This window comes from Apium graveolens, chromosome 11 (assembly GCF_009905375.1).
Source record: "Apium graveolens cultivar Ventura chromosome 11, ASM990537v1, whole genome shotgun sequence".
In the NCBI taxonomy this organism is placed as follows: Eukaryota; Viridiplantae; Streptophyta; class Magnoliopsida; order Apiales; family Apiaceae; genus Apium; species Apium graveolens.
In genome coordinates, this window is record NC_133657.1 from 65,778,707 (window position 1) to 65,787,693 (window position 8,987).

Sequence of the window (8,987 nt, forward strand, 5' to 3'; positions counted from 1 at the left end):
GTGGCAGAATCAAAGCGATCAGACAAGGATTTTCATTCAGTACCACTTTTGGAGGATTAGGCTAGTTATGAATGGTTAGTCTAGATTGACTAGTTGATTATCTGTAGTAGTACTTCTGGAATAAATCAGGTCTGATGATGTAATTATCTTCCCTGAATTTAGTTGTTGTAATCTCGAATGAATGGTTATGTATATATTCATTTATTTCAGCTCATATCAGTTCTTTTGTAATAAGATCACAATTTTATTCAAATTTTTAATTACACACTTAACACTTGAGGGTGTCGTGAAGTGTATAGAACTGGGGAATTCATATTTTCCGACCATGTAAAGACTGTACGAGAGAAAGACTTAAGCAAAGCAAGTAAAACCAATATAAAGAGATTCTCAAAATTTTCCAAGCATTATGCCCCCACAAGGAATAAGATTAGGGCGAATCCTGAGTTTGATAACCAGGGAGGTCACAATCAAGATAAAGAACCTAGAACATTATGAGGGGAAAATGAGGATTCAAAACATACAGGATGACCCCGATTATGGGGAGAAGCATGAAACGTTTCATACTGAGAAAACAGAAGTCGATTAAGGAAATGAGACCAGGACGGTTTTCCTATGGGGCAATTCATGGACCTTCCTAAAACAGAACTTAGACTATTATTCCCAACCCCCACCCTGAGGAAACAATTTGGTAGGAAATTCTTTCAGAACCTTTTAGTCGCTCAAGATCTCATAGTTCCACAGAACAACTGACCCAGCCAAGGCAAGAACCTGGCTAAAGGAAATAGAGGAATAATTTTAGATTCTACGTGATTGATAAACGCGAAAGACTATTTTTCCACTTACCTTCCAAAAGGGAGAGGCCAACCGCTGGTGGGAGGCCAAGAAAGGTATAGAAAAAGATGTTTTAATAAACTGGTTAAGGTCCAGTCAATTATTTTGGGGAAAGTACTTCCCAAGGTATAAGAGAAAAATGTGAGAATAACTTCTAAGAACTGAAGAAAAGATTGGCGATGGCCCATGTATTGGCATTGCCAGATGAAAAATGAGGCTTTGTGATTTATAGTGACACCTCGCACAAGGGATTAGGGTGTGTGCTTATGCAGCACGATAAGGTAATCATGTACGTGTCCAGACAATTAAAGGAATATGAAATTCGATATCCTACCCATGATCTTGAGCTTGCGGCAATAGTTTTTGCCTTAAGGATTTGGAGGCACTACTTGTATGGAGATAAGTGCGAGAATTATGCCGACCATAAGAGCCTCAAGTACGTTTCACGCAGAAGGAGCTTAACATATGCCAGAGGAGATGGTTAGAGCTAATCTAGGATTATGATTGTGAGATTCTTTATCATCCAGGGAAGGCCAATGTGGTGGCTGATACCCTTAGTAGGAAATAGACGCTCAAGATGATAATAACTTCGGAAGAGTTGATAAGAGATTTTTAGAAGATAGAAAAGTGTGTCATCATCAGGGTGATGGTGACTAATCATGAGATAAAATCGAGGTTTGAAGGCATAAGCGATACATAAAATTAATCCCCTTTTAGTTGGGAGCATTCGATGAAACTTCGAGATAGATCAATGGATTAATAAAGAAACATGAATAGACTAAAGATTCAGGAAAACAAGAAATTAGGAAATTGGATGAAGGAAGTGACCTTCAAGAATGTAAAGTGTATGTAACACCTGTGACTTGATACCCAAAAAGGAGACTCCGGGTATAAAAGATATCCCAACATTGAGATGACTGTTGAGATAAATAGCAGAGGTAAATGAGTAACTAGAACTAAAAAGTTCATGTTGGACAAGACCAATATCTTCCAGAACATCCCTGTTATCATTACCAAATCAGGCAAGAAAAGCGGATAATCGTTGTTATCTTTTGGAGGCCATATGGATTGACCTCAGTTTGAATAAGGATGCTATTGTGAAACTAGGTATAGACTATCAAGGTGAGAATGACTGAACAAAATACCCTTATCAGGGATATATGACTTGATTTATCCATGGAAGGATGCAAGTACCTTTTTAAAGGTGGAATTAAGGATTAAATCTCGATAACTTGAGATGAACCCTAGGGGAATGCATAAAGGTTGGCATTTTACCCTTAATAGGGACATTATGAGTTTTGATAGTATGAAGTGGAAGGATTAAGGTAATGACAACCTTTAAAGATTTGTGGGAAGGTTTTCAAAACTATATAGACAATGGTTCTAGTATTAGTAAATGGTATCTTGATATGCCCTGTACCTAGGAAATACAAGAGGAATGATTTTAGGATAACCCTCAAGATTTTACAAGAATAGAGGTAATATTTAAGTTTTCCTAATAGAAATCTTGGTAAAGGAAATAGAACCTAATAATAATGATACCAAGTGAGGCACATGTTAAACCATAAGAAGGTAAAGATCGAACCAATGAAGGACGAAATTGTATAAAGTAAGGAGGATCTGAGGTAAGAGGCATCCTAAGTATGATCGAGAGTCAGCCGTGACAATGTTCACATCTAAAGAATGAGGCAATAACTTATGGAAAAATGGTGATATTTTGTTTCTCACCAGAGCTTAAGGAAGAGCAATTTCACAAAAGCAGTGATTGGAATTGAGGTAGAAAATTTAGTTGAAGATGGTTCAAAAGATATTGATTGTAAGGAACTATTACTATCAGGAAAGGCCGATGAGGTGGCCGACACTTTAAGTGTAAGAGAACAATTATAGGCGCTCGTGCCAAAGGAATACAGTAATGCTGGTTAAAGCTGTAAAGGTTGTATTATGGTGTGAAAGATTGACATTCCTTTTGATGATTATGCGATACTCAACCGTAATAATAGTTTGGTAAAGATATAATTCATGTTATCGCTGTGAGCGGGCTACCTATCTTAGAAGGTCTTATCTTGAGATAAGCCAATACCATGTTACGAAAGGACTAAATGAACCTTTGAGCTTCATTTCTCCTAATAAAGACATGTGATTAATAATTGATTAACCTGTTATCGTTGTTTTAATTGAAACTCTTCTGCAATTTCATCTGCTTTATGTCATATATACATCAAGTTCAGGAGATGTCCTTAATAGATCACGAATGGTGATTATGTTACCTCTTTAGAATATTTTGATACGACGGGTATGGACTCTGTATGATTAGCTATTAAGATTCTGAGGAAAATGAATGACTACAGTAGGTCAGTGGTGGACCATGGTAATGCAGCAATGATTCTTTGAATAATAAGACGAAAATAATCGTGAGAGTTGTATTGTAATGGGTGTTGAGATTGAGTGCCATTAATCGGGTCATGGTGATGTATATTTATCATTGATAGACTAACTAAGTTGATTATTTATGTAATATCCGGGATATCACGTATAATTATTTTTATCAATAAATGATTATTATATGATTAGTATGTGAATTATCTGTTGATTGATATTGATAAATAGATGTATATATGTGATAAAATGTGAGTATGTTAATTTTATTATGTCCAGAATAAAATATAAATGACTGTGATATTTTTCTGGTAATTTTTGGATCGTTATTTGATTTTATAATGATTTACAGATGTAATAATTATTTTCTGTATAATTACAAAACTATTTTATAAAACTGGGAATCGTCCGACTTCAACCGTTTTTACATTTTTACAACCTAAAACTCTTCGAAAACTCCTTCCTAACCTAATCTGGATATTCTGAATATTTTCCGTGTTTTAACTTTTTCAATTCGGATTACGGTTTGACCCGTACGCGTCCCGGCGCACAATTTTTGATACGATAATCATTTCGATATATCAAAAAAAACCGGTATTCTCGAAAGACGGGATATTATTACGTTATTTTCGTATAAAGTGTTTTATAAAAAGCCCAGTTTGGATAATTATCCAATACGGGTATCAAAACGGATCGTTTTTGGAGTTACCTAGCAGCTAAGTAACTAATTTATCGATCCAAAACGATCCAACGTTATCCAATATTCTATAAATATAAATAGCCCTTTTATTATTTCATTTTATTCGTATAATCATAAACAACCAGTTAAAACTATTAATTTACTGAGAAAAACCCTAAAAACGCTACGTTCTTCATAATCAAACCCATGAATGAAGACGTTATCGAACTCCGATTCAAGTGTGCTATATATCAAATCGAAGCTCTCGAAAAACTCTTTCTGAATCAACCATGCGTTTTTGTGCAGAAATTAAGGTATTTTTCTTATTTAATTTTTTTTAATTAATTAAATGTTAAATTATGAAATTTGTTCCTGATGTTGCTGATATTATTTGAAGTTAGAATCATGTAGATCTTTTCTTCTTGCTCATTTTGGTATATTATATGAATGATTTGGAGTTCAATAACATATAAAAATTGATGTTTGATTCTGGAAAATTGAAATTAGGGTTTATGTTCTTGAATAATTTCAATCGAAATTTGGGATTTTTAATTCTATTGATTCTGGGGTAAAACGACTGGTACCAGCTTATAGATCGTTTCAAAATAAGTCAATCCATGTGTTTTTTTGTGGTATTGGATGGCAGAATTAAGTCGCCAAAAAAAGCTTGAGCCCGGTCGGCTTTAATGGCGACTGTCACCGGCCAGGCCCTTCACGAAGTCTATTCCAACTGTTACAGGGCTCATCAGACTTCTGAATAAATCTGGAATCGATTGGTATCATAAACAGAAGAGATTCAGGTCGTTATGGGGGTCAATCGTGGTTCGCCGGAATCTAGAAGACTTGCCGGATTCTACGAATTTTCGGCTTATTCTTCGGGTTCATGGCGACCCGATTTCAGACCCGATGGGTCTAATTCCTTACTCGGCTTCGATCTATTTTACCCTGAAGTTAATTCTGAAAATCTGTTACCTGATTTTTCTTTTTCTAAAATTATTTAAAATCCATTTTTAAATTCCAAAAATCAATATTTTTAATTTTGAATTTTTTTTAATTCCAAAATAAATCTAAATTATTTATTAATTAATTTTAGTTGATAATTAATTAATTAATTAATTAATTAATTTTAAATATTAATTGATTAATTGATTTAATTAGTTAATAATTAATTTTAATTGGTTATTTAATTAGATTTAATTATTTCTTTTGATTTAAAAATTCTGAAAAATAGTTTTGAGCTTTAAAATATTATTTTAAATTATTTTTAAGGCTCGATAATTATTATAAAATTATTTTAAAGTCAAATTCGGGTGTTCGAACCCTATTATTTAATTATAAAATAATTCGGAGACCCGTTTTAACTCCGAAAAATGTTCAAAAATTCGTATTAAATACCTGGAAAATTATTTTGACCGCAAATCTTCTTTGAAAAATTATTTTAATTGAATATCTTACGTGCTACTTGTTATATGTGATCTGATTGATACATAATATGACTATACGTGCATTGTTTGATTGTTTCTGTTATAACTTTCAATCCGTACGTCAGATTTGGGTGAAACGAAGGGTAGATGAAAGCTTATGACGTCTATGCGATAATTAGAATGATATAAGATTGAGTATTGATAGATATTTGTGATACCTAGCAGAGTAAGCGAGGCATATTAAAGAAAACCAGTGATCAGTATATAGAACTAAAGCGTAGAAAAAGAAAGCAAGTGATCGATGAATAGAAGCAATGCATAGAAATAGAAGCAAAGTGGTTGATAAGTAGAATTGTTAGATGAGTACAAGTAAGGTTGGAAATCATCTTTGATAAGGCAAGTACTTCTGAACCTTTCTTCGAGATATATTGCAAACATTTATGAACTTTCTTATAACATGTTGCAAGTATTCAAAATAAATCTTGTTTTATATTGCAAGCGCTTTAAACTATTCAACCTTGAATCCTGACCTTATCATCGAACTTGAGCCGTAAGCTTTATTCTTGTAAACCACCAATGGTTGATTTCCAAGATATTAAACCATACAAATACAAAAGTACTCTACAAATACATACACCTCATAAACCATGTATTTTAACTGAATTTCTTGAGCATACAGAAACTTATACATCTTGGAATACCCTATCACATTAAAGATCTATACCCTGTATTATCATTGAACAATTGCTCACCAGATACTTGATTCCTTATCAGACTTGAAGCCATTTTTCATATTTACATCTTGATATATCCTGGTGATACTTGTGAAATGTTTTATACTCTGAGATAAATGCTTTATCAATATTAATCATGATTTTGTTTTTATTGAACTGCAATGGTTATTTTATTAAATTGTTTTGGAATTGGATAGTTTTATAAATATGGACCAGATTCGTGGTCGGACCAGATTCGTGGTCATGATAGACCAATGTGTGCCTTGGATCCAGTATAGAGAGCAGAGCTGTGTGCCTTGCTCGGGGTTAGTGCGTGACTGATAAGCAACCTAACCTTGGTTTTTAAAATAAAAAGTGAATATCCAATTCTAATCATTGCTTATCCAGAAATTTGATTCTTCTAAATCATTTTAATTGTTCATTGTTTAACCTCAGTTATTACTATTATGACTTGCTGAGCTGGTTAGCTCACTCTTGCAAACCTTTTTATGTTTTCAACAGCTAAAAAGGAAATTGTTGGTAACAAGGATTCCCAGTCCAGTGTAGGAGCTAGGATTCCAAGTTAAGTTGGATCGAGCTAGCAGGAGCTTATTATTGTAAATGAGTTATGCAGGATTGTAAGAAGAACATCATTATCAGTTGTAAATTAAAATATATGAGATTTGGTACGATGTAATAAAAGTTAAGGTTGTGGCTTATTTTCATACTTTAATCTGTTGTGATCCGTGGTTGCGTAAAGAAGGGTCAATGCATATAATATTTTATATACAGGTTTATATATTGTATATGTATTCTGAACCCCAAACTTCTGACCCGGGTTTCGAGGGCGTCACAATTTACCTATTGAATAATTATTCCTTCTTATCGATAAAGAGTAGTATTACTATACGAAGAAGGTTGTAGTGTAACGATGGATTCTAGTAACGATGACGTCGAGTGTGAAATCCCAGATTCAATTTTGATGTTGAGGGAGGTTTCAAGGACAATTGTTAATAAGATTAAGCAAGAGCGTGGGTCCATAGAGTGATGGACGGAGTAGCAACAATATCCAGGCACGTGAAAATATGATATAGTAATCCTTAATATTGATATATATATGTGATAGTTCATTTTCTTTTGGTAAACCTCTATAGTTTGAAGGTAGATTTTGTAATATTTCAGGTTTTCAAATTAGTGGGAGTCCCTAAATCTTATGATTGATATTAATTGAATATATGTGAATATTTGGTATATGTTTGATATGTGGAGTAATATGGATTAAACTAATGTTGCACCCGCGCTGGTGAAGCGCGGCCGCGCCAGGTCTTGTTTCAAGAATCCTGATTCTACTCCAATTTTGATATGTTGGACTTCTAATCTGCATGGGTTTCTATATAAACATAACTTATGATCGTTTTTCATAACAAGACATACGAGAGCTTAAGGAGAAGGCGTAAGAAGACCGTATAGCATAATTCAACCAAGGCGAAGAGGATGTAGTTTATTCTTATGATTCTTTATTTTAAGTTGTAACTTTGGATGCTAGTTTTCTTATTTGTGAACCTATACTCTTGTTTCATACTTGGTTTATTATTTATTCAGTATAAAGACTGCGTGTAATATACCATTCTTTCATCGGAACCCACGTTGATGATGAGTCCGATTATAGGCTAATCGTTGTCGTGGGGTTCTAGCGAATTTACTTATGGAGTTCTTTAGTTAATTTGTTTTGATACCTTAGTGTGTGGTGATTGTATGATAACCTAGTATTGGTTGTGCTTATTTATCTTATGAGCATCGTGAACTTATAAGATAACGTGTTAATCTCTAATGAAGCGAAAGTCAATTTAGGGGTTTAGAACTTGCCTTGCTAGCATAGGTTCATGTATTTGATATACATGATTTGTAGGTAATTTTAACCATCTTACTTGCCCTATGTAATCATGATAGATAACTTGTGCATTAAACCTTTATATTGTCAAATTCTATAGACATATAGGGTCTCAATATAATTGGTGTCTATTCAGCTTCTATCTCTTTTGTGGATGTCTGGTAGTAGGGTAATCATGCATCAAAAGTTGGCATTTACTAGTTTTGTGTTATCTGATTAGTGTCATCACCATTGCATGCTAAGGTTAAAGAACAAAAAGGTTATTGATTGAAGTAGTATTGAAGTTAGAATCCCATGTTTGTGTCATATAGTAATCAATCCTTCTTAATCTTTTAGTTAATGTTCTTTAGTATAATCTCTTAGTTTAATCTTAGTTATAAACATCTCAACTTGTTATTGTCTTAGCATTGAATAATAACCATACCATTGTTGCATAAGTGCATTAAGTGAAATTAACCTAAACCAGTCTCTGTGGGAATGAACTAGAAATCATTCTATATTACTTGCGATCGGGTATACTTGCGTGAATATTAGCGCGTGTTTTCATTATAACAAGTTTTTGGCGCCGCTACCGGGGACTAGGGTTCAATTTTTATTTTATGTGTATGTCATCAATGGTCATTAAAGTTCATTGATTCAGACATTGTTACTCATTGATCATCCGTTGTAATTAGAAATGCACTTACTCAATTTGCTCAGCAATCTGGAGAATCTTTATGTGAGGCTTGGGATCGCTACAAAGAGATGCTTAAAAAGTGTCCTCACCATGGGATTCCTGACTGGATGATCATTAACTGCTTTTATAATGGATTGGGTGCTACTTCTAGACCCATGCTTGATGCAGCATCAGGAGGAGCCTTGTGGGCTAAAAGCTATGATGAAACTTATGAATTGATTGAACTGATGGCTGCTAATGAATACCAGAATCCTACTTAGAGACTACCTCAGGGCAAGGTAGCAGAAATTTTGGAGTTAGATACAGCTACTGCTATAGCTGCTCAGCTTAAGGCTTTGACGATGAAGGTGGATTCTTTGGCTAATTATGTAGTTAATCAAATCACCAGTGTCTGTGA

The 8,987-nt window shown here is 33.9% G+C and overlaps 1 non-coding gene across 1 annotated transcript; it reads right to left on the reverse strand.

The window, feature by feature from the left end:
• Positions 1–8,580: 8,580 nt before the first annotated feature.
• On the reverse strand, positions 8,581–8,687 carry LOC141699414 (small nucleolar RNA R71). Its single transcript, XR_012565880.1, has one exon. It is a non-coding gene; the product is annotated as a small nucleolar RNA R71 (small nucleolar RNA).
• Positions 8,688–8,987: the final 300 nt, after the last annotated feature.